The sequence below is a fragment of the Mobula birostris genome, chromosome 12 (genome assembly GCF_030028105.1).
Source record: "Mobula birostris isolate sMobBir1 chromosome 12, sMobBir1.hap1, whole genome shotgun sequence".
Classification (NCBI taxonomy): domain Eukaryota; kingdom Metazoa; phylum Chordata; class Chondrichthyes; order Myliobatiformes; family Myliobatidae; genus Mobula; species Mobula birostris.
Window position 1 is genome coordinate 20,822,423 of NC_092381.1, and position 13,592 is coordinate 20,836,014.

At 44.1% G+C, this 13,592-nt stretch overlaps 1 protein-coding gene across 1 annotated transcript in view; it reads left to right on the plus strand.

Annotated features, from left to right (window-relative positions):
* Positions 1 to 387: 387 nt before the first annotated feature.
* Positions 388 to 13,592, plus strand: part of cdc7 (cell division cycle 7 homolog (S. cerevisiae)) — a 103,518-nt gene continuing 90,313 nt past the window's right edge. The window contains exon 1 of the mRNA XM_072273416.1: positions 388 to 479. The gene's annotated coding sequence lies outside the window, so the exon portion shown is untranslated. The remainder of the gene's footprint in view (positions 480 to 13,592) is intronic.

Below are 13,592 nucleotides of genomic sequence, written 5' to 3' on the forward strand. Positions count from 1 at the left end.
TCCCCTTGAGGGAGGTAATCTAACCGCCAATGGAGAGACCTAATGCAGTCTGGTTACATGAACTCCTATGAAGATAGATTAAAATCCATTTTCGGTGTATTAAAGCGCGTTTGTCATTGTACCTGTAACTCAACATATTTTGTCCATATTGAGAATTAATTCGATTTGGGATTGAATTTCATCATGGAAGTTTTCCGCGAGCCATGGAGAGCGATTTGTATTTTCCAGTGGTGTCGAAGAGTGATGTGTTGGAGTGCGACAGGCAGAGAACCATTTCACCAGATGCCCCAGCGAAGGTGTTCTGATATGAGTTATACAGAGTCCTGGGCGTCGACGCGTGTGCGTAATACAGATGGAGGGGCGTGGCTGCGTCAGTTTCGGCGGGGAGTTTGTTGGCCGAATATTTGCAGGAGCGATGGCGGCGGCTCGCAGGGGTTTCCGAAGCGTGGGTACAGCTCAGTGACGACTTGTGGTTACCGGTAAGGGTCTGGCGGCGCACGGCGGGCTCGGAAAAGTGGGCACAGCTCGGTAACCGGCGGTGGACCGGGGTTTGGCTTTATTGGCCGGCGGCGTTGTTTGGGGTTCAGTATGGCCGCTCCGGTAACAAAGCGCTGGCCCCTCGTTTGTTGTTGGGATGGCGCCAGGTCGTGGGAGGTTCACGTTTAATTTAGATAGGGATTAAAAGTAATGGAGAACAGAAGATCAGCATGTAGCACGGATACACAATGGGCTGCAGGTGCTGGGAATTAGTGTATTAATGGGATTTTATTTGTAAATGTTCTTCTTGGTAACTTAGATGTGTATGACTGTCATGAAACGTCAACATTTTTAGATAAGAGGAACTTATCTATAATTTAAGCAGGTTGTGTTTGTCTATTATTGTGAGTTAGATGAAGAGCAGACCATATTTTATGAGTGGTGAGAACCAGGTAATTCCAAAGGGTTTGTAAACTTTTGCATGCAACTGTAGCTCTTTATGGCTTAAGTACAAAACCCATACTTTAAAGGCCTCTCATTTTTACTATAGTGAAATGTCCTCTTAATCGTCATGTAGCCTTATGGCATAGAAGGAAACCATTTGAGCCTTCTGACCGCTGAGTCTGCTGTCTCAGAGTAATCTCATTAATGACATAATTTCTCTCTGACCCATACCTCCACCTCTACTGTACTCCTGTATGAGTCTGCTCAGTGTGCACTGGATCACATTCTTGCCTCATTCTGCTGAATCCCAACTCCTAAAGAGTTTCTGAACTGTTAATTCAGGCCCAGGAAATTTGTTGAAGCTCGATGGCATTGGCATATTTGTGCGATTTGCTTGCACCACTACTTTCCAGAAAGTAACCTTACTTTTAATATTCAAATTTCAAAGTAAATTTATTATCAAGGTACGTACAGAACTGTGCAAAAGTCTTAGGCACATATAGGGTGCCTAGACGTGCACAGTACTGTATTCATCAATGTGGAGCAAAGAGCAAGTTTGTAAATGTGATGGATGGAAAGGATGGTGGAGCACCGCAGGAAGGATGTGGGACAGGTGGCAGAGAAGGATTGCCAAGGGCGGGAGTGGTATGGGTGCAGACACACCGAACCTTGAGACACTAGGCAAGGTCATTTGATTCCAAACAACTGGTTTACTGATCTTAAAAGAATGTCTCTCTGGTGCTTCCCACTCCCTTCCCCTTTTCCCAGCCATGATTCCCCTCTCCCTGTCACCTTTGGCTCTCAGTCCACAATAGAGACCCAAATCAGAATCAGGTTTATCATCAGTCACATATATCATGAGTTTTTTTTCGCAGTGGCAGTACAGTGCAATACATAAAATTACTACAGTACTAAGTAAAAGTCTTGGGCTATATATATATATACTTTTGCACAGTACTCTATATGTCACCATATAGAACCATGAGATTCATTTTTTTTATGGGCTTTCACAGTAGGTATAAAGAAACACTATAGAATCAATGAAGAACCGCACATAAGCCAGAAAAACAACCCATGTGCAAAATATATTTAAAAAAGCAGTAAATATTGAAAATATGAGATGAAGAGTAGTTAACAGTGAGTCCATCAGTTGTGGGAACATTTCAGAGTTGGGTTGAGTGAATTTCTCTCCTCTGGTTCAAGTGCCTGATGGTTGAGGAGTATTAACTGTTCCTGCACTCTGTGGTGTGGGTCCTGAATCTCCAGTACCTCCTTCCTGATAGTAGCAGTGAGAAGAGGGCATGGCCCAGTTGCTGAGGATTGATGACGGTTGCTGCTTTCCTGTGATCATCATCATCTTCAGGTGCCATGCCCAGATTGAGCTTTGACTGTCATGGCCCACAAACTCCGGTTTCGGGTCAAGTGGATCAATTCATTGGTATTCATTTCCAGTTCTCTGGCTGCTGTCTCCATCATCACAAACATGAGGAAATCTGCAGATGCTGGAATTTCAAGCAACACACATAAAATTTGCTGGTGAACGCTGCAGGCCAGGCAGCATCTCTAGGAAGAGGTACAGTCAACATCTTGGCCCAGAACGTCGACTGTACCTCTTCCTAGAGATGGTGCCTGGCTTGCTGCATTCACCAGCAACTTTTATGTGTGTTGCTTGTCTCCATCATCATTTGTCTTTGCCTTCCTTTTGCTTTCTTCCCTTCAATCTTTCCCATAATTACCATGCATTCTAACTCCTCTTTCCTAATCACATGTCCAATGAAGTTACGTTGCCTTTTCATGATCTCATACATTATTTCTCTTTTTGTGCTTGCTCTGTTCATGACATCCTCGTTAGATATTTGTTTTGTCCATGATATTCTTTGCTTCCTCCTCAAAAACCACATCTCTGCTGCTTTAATTCATTTCCTCATGTTACTAGATATTGTCCAACATTCTGAGCCATATAACGTAACATTTCAGTGCTCTGAGGTGGATTGTCGTGCCTACGTTAGTGTTGGTCAGTATACTCTTCATTCTTGTAAAGGTGTCTTTTGCCATTCCTATTCTTCTTTTGATGTCCATGTCGCACCTGGCATCTGATGTCACCCAGCTTCCTAAGTAGCAGAAGTCCTGTACTTGTTTTATGTCTTCCCTGTTTATTTTCAGCCTGCAGATAGGATTCTCCTTCTTTTTGGATATCACCATACATTCTTCTTTCTGCGATTGATAGACCCATTTTTGCACTTTCTTCAACAACTGTATCAATTAAGTTTTGTAGTTCTTCCTCCGTATTTGTAATTAACACAGTGTCATCCGCATATCTGAAATTATTAATGTTTTCACCACCAACCTTGATTCTCAGGATGTCTCTCTTTTTTTGTAATATTGTTTCACTGTACACATTAAATAAATCAAGGGAGAAAACACACCCTTGTCTAACACCTCTTGATTTTCATAAACTGACTTGACTTCTCCATCTATTCTTACAGCGGCAGTTTGTTCCCAGTACAGATTTCTGATTAGGCGGAGGTCTTTCGAATCTAGATCTAGAGTTTCCTGTAATATTTCAAATAACTTATTGTGCTTTATCAAATGCTTTTGTGTAGTCGATAAAACAAACAAGCAAATCTTTTTGCACTTGAATAGCTCATTCTGATAGTATCCTTAACATCAATATCACGTTTCTTGTACCTTTGTCTTTCACAGAACCACATTGTTCTTTACCTATTTCAGCTTGTATCTTACTCTGAAGCCGTTCAGTGCTAAGTCTGCTCTTTGCTTCAGGGATGTGGTTGGCCAAGTCCATCATGGAAGAGCTGGGCTCGGGCTCGTCCCAAAGGATCCTCAATGGCACAAGGCAACATCAGTGCAGAAGAGGTGGCTCGTGGTGGAGGAGTTGAGAAGACAGGAGGAGGCAGAGCGACACGCCAGGGGCGTCTCATTGGCCAGGCAGGGCCAATGGACTAATTGGTAGAGCTTGGAAAAGAGGAAACTTAGCTGGCGTGACATCTGGGAGATGGAGAGATCTCAGCTAAGTTTGGTCATCAGATCCACTTATGACCTCCTACCCACACCCCAGAACCTGAACCAGTGGTGGGGAGAAGATCCCGTTTGCTTTCTTCGTCAGGCACCTGGATCACTAAGGCACATTTTAACAGGATGCACCACGAGCCTCACCTCACCCAGGGGTGGTACACTTGGCGGCATAACCAAGTTCTCAGACAGCTGGCATCTATCTTGAAACAGAGGCGAATCACCACAAATGCTCTCCCACAAACATCGGCAGGAAATGTCCACATCACATGATTTGTACCAGCAGGCCAACCTCCAGAGCACCATATAACATCAAAAGATGTAAGTATTCTGCAGGTTGCTTGGGATTGGAAAATGGACGCGGACTTGGGGAAAAAAGCTTGTGTTTCCCCCAGACATTACGGCTACAACACTCTGGCCAGACATGGTCCTGTGGTCCACAACAGCCAAGCTGGCATATGTTGTGGAATTGACAGTACCATGGGAAGATGGTGTCGAAGAAGCTTATGAGAGGAAAAAGACCAAGCACCCTGAACTGGCAACTGAAGCTGCCCAGAATGGCTGGAAGACCAAGATTTTCCCTGTAGGACTGGGATGCAGGAGATTCGTTGCTACATCCACGACCAGTCTATTGAAGGAGATGGGGGTGAGGGGTCACTCCCTCCAACAAGCAATCAAGTCCTTGTCAAATGCAGCAGAAGAAAGCAGCAATTGGATTTGGATTAAAAGGAAAGACAGCAACTGGGCTGCAAGATGAAGACTGGAGGATATGGAACTGAGGGGGGTGTATCTGGGATGCCAGGTAGCACCGTTGAGCCCTCTGGAGCGTCGTGGGCTTATCAACGAAACGTCAAAGAAGGAGGGTGCCCACCTGATGACCCCGATGACGTACCTACCATCCCTCCTTGTCACCACTCTAAACCCACTGCCAACATCGAGAGTGCCAACTTACCATAGGGATTGAAACATCAAGGCCTAGTAGCTTTACTATATTACTAACTCTTTACTATATTACTATACTCAAAATTCTTAGAAGTATCTTGGTGATGTGACTCAATAAACTTATGGTCCTATGTAATTCACATTTTATTGCTCCAGGTTTCTTAGGAAGAGTGATAAATACTGATGTTTTTTCATCTCTTCTGGTATTATTCCAGTCTCATAAATGTCATTGATTAAATCAGTAAGTTTTTCAATTCCATAATCTTCAAGGGCAATACCAATTCATCAGGACCTGCTACCTTTCCTTTCTTCATCTTATTTATTGCATGACAAACTTCAGATTTTAAAATACTGTGATACACTTTTTAGATGTGCTCAACAGTGGGGAGGGCTTTACCTGTGACAGACTGGACCATATTCACTACTTTTTGTAGGCTTTTCTGTTCAAGGACATTGGTGTTTCTATATCAGGCTGTAATGCAACTGCACACCTATAGAAGTTGGTCAAAGTTTTAGGTGTCATGCTGAATCTTCTCCAACTTTGAAGAAAGTAAGGGTGCTGGACCCAAGACAGATTCTCTGAACTGAAAATACTGTGGAATTTTAAAGTTGCTGACCCTTACCACCTCTGATTCCCCAATGAGGACTGGTTCATGAAATTCCAGTTTACTACTGTAGTCAATAATCAGCTCCTTGGTCTTGCTGACATTGAGAGGTTATTGTTATGGCACCATGAGCCAGATTTTCAATCTCCCTCCTATAAGCTGATTTTTAACCACCATCAATTTGGCCAATGAGAGTGGTATCATCTGCAAACTTAAATATGGCATTGGAGCTATGCTTAGCCTCAGTTGTAGGTATAAAGTGAGTAGAGCAGGTGGCTGAGCACACAGCCTTGTAGTGCACATGCGCTGATAGTGATTGGCAACAATATCTCCTGCACAATCCAAACTGACTGGGGTCTGCAAATGAGGAAATCAAGGATCCAGATGCACAGGGAGATATTGAGGCCTAGGTCTTGGAGCTTATTAATTAGTTTTGAGGAGATGATAGTATTGAATACAGAGCCGTAGTTAATGAAGAGCATCATGATGTATGCATTTTTACTGTATGCATTTCCATAGTTGAGTAAAGATCCAATGAAATGGTATCTGCTGTTGACCTGTTGTGACAGTTGTGATTCACAACTCTCTCAACTTCAACCCTCTCTTCTTGTGTGCCTGGATCTTGATGAACGTTTCCATGGCCTTGCTTGAACTTTGTTAGAGTAATCTAGCTTTTCATACTCTGAGATTTAGTATAGAAACAGAAAATGGTATTTGCCTATTGTGCCTGTGCCACCATTTTATGGCTTTCAACTAATTGAACTCCTGGCTCTTATAAACATTTGGGTATTGATTATAACTGATGTTTCGATGACAAACCTTGCCATCTTACTCAGGGATGATAGGGTTTATAATCGATACCTGTACCCAGTTGGAAACCCGAGAAGTGTTTATTCATCATATATGCTGGGAATGTACTAGATCCTTTTCATTTGGGTATTTCCTGCTATTCTTCACTTCTAGTATTCTTGATGCTGTACCACATGAACATCTCTTTAAGTAACATTTTTACCAATCTTTCCTCAGTTTTTAATGTCTGTTTTTATCTAGAGGCCTCTCCTTTGAAGGCCACTTCAATCGTCTGGTAGCAATGTATCTGGTTTGTATTCTGTCCATCCCATATTCAAAGTTTGTCTGCTGCTGATGTTTTTCTGTTTGCTGATTGCCTGTAGAGTTAATCTATACATACTTCAGCAAAATCCATCCCTGCTGGCCTACTCCGACACCTCAATTTTCTTTGCTGATTTCACTTGTAAACTTAACTGCATCAAGCCAGCCACAATGCATAAAAACAAGAGCACAATGTAGATATGCTAAACTGAGGCTTTAGGTACACTGATCAAGTGTTTTATCTAATTATTTTTAATAAGTTTACACAATTAGTCATTTATCTGATATAATTAAAAGAAGATTAATGTCTGAATGTTTTTGTTAAGTAGATTTATTAAAAATAATGACACAATAAATCCCTAACATGAGATTGTACAGATGCTGGTCCAAAGTAACACACACAAAATGCCAGAGGAATCCACCGGGTCTGGCAGCAACTCTTGTTACTTGCTGAGTAGTAGTAGTGGTTGGCCAGTGTGTGCTGTGCAAGGCGGCGGCACTTTACATTAGCTCCATTTGTTTGCTTGTCTTAATGTTCTTTCATTTGTTTTTGTACTGGCTGGCAACACTGCGAAATAGCAATGGACATTAATCTGTTTAAGAACATTTTCATTATCCTTCTGGCTCTTGGGATACTTTATTACATCGAGTGCTGTGACTAGTAACGGAGGCAATATTGTATATACGAGAGAGCAGCCACTAGTAGCCTGGAAGTAGCAGAAGCTTGATATTCCAGATGAGCTGAGATGGAGAAACTAAGGCTGCAGATCAGGTAAAAAGCAGCGCAACGAGAGATGGAGATAAAAACCATATCTCCCATCTATCATTGGGGAACATAAGATCACTGGCAAACAAAATGGAGGAACTAGCAATACTCACGAGGACACAGAACGAATATCAGGAATGCAGCATTATATGTTTCACTGAGACATGGCTACATGAGTAATCCCAGATTTCAGCGCTAATATGAATGGGTTTTCAATAATAAGAACAGACAGAGTTAATTTATAGTGCGGTAAGAGGAAGGGAGGTGGGTTTGCTGTGCTTGTGAACAGCAGATGGTGTAATCCTGGTCACATTTCTGTGAAAGAACGAATCTGCGGTCCGGACATCGAATTGCTTGCTGTGAGTTTACGTCTGTATTATCCACCGCGTGAGTTCAGCCACGCCATATTCCTCATTGTTTACATTCTTCCTTCCAGATGAAGTCCTGATGCTGTGTGTGAGGTCTCACACACACTACTATCGCGAGTTCCATACTCTGCACCCCAATGGTTCAGAGAGTATCGGGAGAGTTCAACCATGTTTCTCTCTTGACAACTCTACCTACCTTTGATCAGTTTGTGAAGGATCATACAAGGGAAAATAAAACACTGAACCTCTTGTATGCAGTATTAAAGATGCACACAGCTCTCCCCTCACTTGGAAGATCAGATCACAGCCTGGTTCACCTCATGCCCTTGTATGAGCCCAAAGTATAGCAACAGCTAATTACCACTAAGACAGGAAAGAAATGGTCTCCAGACGCCATCAAGGCTTTGAAGGGCTGCTTTGTGGTTACTGACTGGAATGTGCTTTGTGAACCATATGGGGAGGACATTAACAGACTTGCTGATTGCATCACTGGCTCCAATGTGTGTGGACACTGTAATACCATCAAGGACTGTTTGCTGTTTCCCTAACAACAAACCATGAATCACCAGTGATCTGAAGGCTCTTGTCAACCGCAAAAAGAGAGCCTTTACATCAGGAGACAGGAATTGAAACTTGCAGAGGGAGCTAAAGCAGGAGGTCAAGGTGGCTAAAGGGAAATACAGGAGAGAGCTGGAGAACAAGCTTGGGCAGAGTAGTGCAAGGGTATTGTGGAGAGGCATGAAGAACATCACTGGCTTCAATCAGCCTGGCTCTAGAGCCTTGAAATGCAGCCATGAATGGAGTAATGAGTTAAACCAATTCCTCAGTAGGTTTGAAAATTGCCCTAATGTTCACACCTCCCCCCAGCACACCAGCCCAGGTGCTGAGGCACCCAGTACTTCCTCAGCACCAATGCCTTCCCCTTCTCCCTACTCCCCCCTCATGGATGACACATGGATAAAACATGAATAAACACCACAGGCTACCACTCTCTACACCCTCTCCTTCCCCTACATCTACTATCCACACCTCCACTTACCAACTACTATCATCCCGATCTTCACCTCCCCCAGTCCCCACCTTCCACCAACTGCCCAGTTATCATGGACTTGCCTTCACTGCTGAGCAGGTGGGAAGGGCTCTGGGGAGACTCAGACATGGCAAAGCATTGGGACCAGATGGTGTGACCCCAAGGTCCTGAAGGAGTGTGCTGAGCAGTTGTTTGGAGTTCTCCAGGGCCTCTTCAATCTGAGCCTCAGCCTGGAAAGCGTCCCGACTGCGTAGAAAACATCATGAAGGGCTGACGAAAGTCTTGAATGACTACAGTCTAGTGGCCCTGACCTTACACATCATGAAGACCCCAGAGGGGTGGGTCTGGTTCACCTCTGACCCCTGGTCAGATCAGCCCTCGATTCCCTGCAGTTTGCCTACATTGGAGTTGATGATGCTGTCGTCCACCTGCTGAACAGAGCCTACTCCCATCTGGATAAGCAGGGCAGCACTGTGAGGATCATGTTCTTCGATTTCTCAAGCGCTTTCAATACTATGCAGCCCTCATTGCTGGGGAGAAGGTCTGTTCAATGCAGATTGGCATTTCCTGCATAATGAACTAACTAACTGGCAGACTACAGTTTGAGTGGCTTCAGAGCTATGTTTAAGACATGGCTATGAACAGCACTGGGGTCCCACGGGGGACTGTATTGGCTCCCTTTCTGTTTACCCTTGGTAGCCAGAAGAAACTATAGTATACAATTAATGGATTTGATGAATCCATTAATCAATGGACAGGGTGTTTCTTTCTCCCTCTCTCCCCCATTTTATGGACTCATCTGATTCTTGCTGTGGGCTAATATAATCAGAGCAATTGAATGTGGACACAAGGAGCTTCAGGTGATGACCCATAAACCTGAGACCATTCTCAGATGAGTAGATACTAATGTAAAATGCCAGACGTACCAAAGAGGCAATCTGTAATCTCGTTAGACTATGTCTGGGTCATCTCATTTAACTGGTTTGGATCAGTCAGAGTTGAAAGACCAAATACACAATGCTGGGGTGGGCAGAACCATGAAACAATGTTGGTTGTAGTCCTGGACTAGATAGAACCAGTAAGAAGGTGATCCCTGTAGTCACGTGACCTTGAGCCAATGGGCTGGAGATGAGGAAGACTATAAGAGTTAGGAGCTCCAAATATGCAGGGGTGATAACTCAACAGCGACCCGAGACCAACCATCGCGGATAAGAAGGACCCCATGGACCCGTGGAGATCGGAACCATGAAGAACACGCGGTCAGCGTAGACCCCTTTCCCAGGTAATACCTCTTCTCTTCATTGACTGTTCACGGAGGGTCAGGGGTTCTAGTGGGGTGCACACAGGTGGGTAGTTTGTGAACCCACCTGCTTTTTAGTTGAGACGGTAAAAGCTACTTGTGGGCAAATACAGATTTTCTGTGCCTGAAGCGGTGATTCTTGTAACACCCTGTATACCTCAGACATTAGATACAAAATTGAGTCGTCACCTGCAGAAATTTTCTGATCTCAGCAATAGTTGAGTGTATAAAGGGAGGATGAACACAGGGCCTTGGTGGAGGGCTTTGTCAAATGGTGCAAGCTGGATCATCTGCAGCTCAACATCAGGAAGACAAAGGAGATGCTGATGGATTATAGAAAGACTAAGCCTGCACTGCTCCCTGTTACTATTGATGGTGAGGATGTGGTGAAGACCCACAGGATCCTGGGGCTGCACCTGAATGACAGACATGAGTAGAGCACCAACACAGAGGCTGTGTACAAGAAGGGCCAGAATTACCTCGACTTCCTGAAGAGGCCGAGGTCATTTGGTGTATCCAGGCTTCTCCTTCGCATGTTCTACCAGTCTCGTCGCCAGCGCAGTCTTCTATGCGATGACGTGCTGGGGCAATGGCATCAACTCGGGTGATGCCAACAGGCTCAATAAACTGATTAGAAAGGCTGGCTCTGTTATAGGAGTCAAACTGGGCATACTGGAGACTGTGGTAGAACAAAGGACCCTCGGGAAAATCCTGGCAATTCTGGACAATGTTTCTCACCTTCTGCCTGCCACTTTGGCTGAATAGAGGAACACTTTCAGTAATAAACTAAGGCAACTGCACTGCTCCAAAGAGTGCTGTATGAAGTTATTCTAACCCTCGGCCATTAGTCTCTTTAATGAATCAACCTGCAATGGGGAAAGTGATGACCCCCTCCTGTTTGACTGTTTTTAAGCTCTGTTTACCACACCTTGCTGTGACGGACTCCATGTGCAATACTACCATAACTTTTTATCTGTACAGTGTGAATGTGCCCCCATTACTGTATAATAATATAGTAATTCTTGTACTACCATCTTATCAGTGAGAACTTGGAAATATTGTAAATCCTGCAATATTTGATTTGTAATTCTTGTACATTTCATTTTTAAGGTAACTTATTTTTTATTCTAATTTGTATACCCGTGCACTTGTAATGCTACTGTGACACTGTAATTTCCTTTGGGATCAATAAAGTATCTATAAATCCATCTTTTGGAAGGGAATAGAGTCAATGTTTCAGTTCGAAATACTTCAGGACTGGTAAAGAGTTTGGCCCAAAACATTGACTCTTTATTCCTTTCTATAAATGCTTCCTGACCTGCTGAGTTCCTCCAGCATTTTGTGTGTATTATAATACTTAACATATTGCCCTCTTGATTCTCCAGAAGTAAAGAGTGATGAGCTTTTCGGGGAGTGTAATTTTTAAGAAAGGATACCCTTCATTTCCATAGCCTCGAAGCTGAGAATTTGGAATGGGTAGTTTGAAATGTAAGGTTTAGGACATTCTAAAATTTTTAAATTACATTTTTACCAATCTTTCCTCAGCTTTAATAGAACATAGAAATCTACAGCACATTACAGGCCCTTTGGCCCACGATATTGTGCCAACCATGTAACCTAATCTAGAAACTGCCTCAAACTACCATCCCACATAGCCCTCTATTTTTCTAAGCTCCATGTACCTATCCAAGAATCTCTTAAAAGACCATATTGTATCCAGTTTCACCGCTGTTGCTGGCAGTGTTTTTTTTTATTATACGCACCACACTGTCTGGAAAAACTTGCCCTCTGTCCCTACTTTCAAACGCCATAAACTGTGACTCCTCATATTAGCAATTTCAGCCCTGGGGAAAAAGCCTGACTATCCACATGATCAATGCCTTTCATCATCTTATACACTTCTATCAGCTCACCTCTCATCCTCTGTCACCCCAAGGAGAATAGGCCAAGTTCACTTAACTTAATCTCATAAGGCAACACACATAGAAGTTGCTGGTGAACGCAGCAGGCCAGGCAGCATCTCTAGGAAGAAGTACAGTGACGTTTCGGGCTGAGACCCTTCGTCAGGACTAACTGAAAGAGCTAGTAAGAGATCCACATCCTTCCTGTAGTGAAGTGACCAGAAATGAACACATGCTCTTGAACTCAAATCTCACGGCTGATGAATGCTAACATACCATACGCCTACTTAGCAACACTGTCAACCTGCACGGCAGCTTTGAGTGTCCTGTGGACAGGGACCCCGCGATCTCTCTGATCCTCCACCCTGCCAAGAGTCTTACCATTAATACGATACTGTCTTCAAATTTGACCTACTGAAATGAGCCACTTCACGCTTACCTGTGTTGAACTCCATCTGCCACTTCTCAGCCCAGTTCTGCATCCTATCGATGTCCTGCTGTAACCTCTGACAACCCTCCAGACTATCCACAACACCCCCCAACCTTGTGTCATCGTCAAACTTACTGCCCCCCCCACCTTCTACTTCTTCATCCAGGTTATTTATAAACACAAAGAGGGGACCTAGAACAGATCCCTGTGGAACACCACTGGTCACCGTCCTCCATGCAGAATATGAAACACCTGCAACCACCCTTTGCCTTCTGTGGGCAGGCCAATTCTGAATCCACAAAGCAAGGTCTTCTTGGATCCCATGCTTCCTTGAATGAGCCTTGCATGGTGAATCTTAGCACATGCCTTTCTGAAATCCATTGCCATACCTAATAATTGCCATACCGGAAACCTTGGATGAATTATGAGGTCAAGTCCCTTTTAAAGGCTAGAGCTGCGGCTTTTAGGTCCAGGGATACCAGTGGCTACACGGAATCCAGGCGTGAACTCCAGAAAGTCATTAAGGGCGCCAAGAGGCAATATTGAGCCAAGTTGGAAGCCCAGGCTAACCAAAGGGATGCCAGTAGACTATGACAGGGTCTAAATGAGATCACTGGACACAAAGAAAAGGCTGGAAATATCAATAACTGTGGCGCTTCTCTTCCTGACGAACTTAACATATTCTACACAAGATTTGAACAGAAGAGGAGCGTCCCGCTCCCTCCGGATGAACCGGACCTAGTGGCATTGAGATTCATCGTCACTGAGGAGGACGATAGAAGGGCCTTCCTGAAGATAAATCCAAGGAAGGAGACGGGCCCGGATGGCATCCCAGGACAGGTTCTCTGGGCCTATGCAAGCAAGCTAGCTAGAGTGTTTGCTAACATCTTCAACTGCTCCTTACTTCAGTCTAAGATCCCCTCATGTTTTAAGAAGGCAACGATAATCCCAGTGCTGAAGAAGAGCAAGGTGGCATGCCTGAATGACTATCGACCTGTGGCTCTGACATCAATTGCTATGAAGTGCTTCGAGAGATTGGTTATGGCACACATCAACCACAGCCTACCGGTCAACCTCGACGCTTTGCAATTCGCCTACCGGAGCAACAAGTCAACGTCAGATGCCATCTCTCTGGCCTTACATTCCTCCTTAGAGCACCTGGAGAATAAAGATGCATACATAAGGCTCC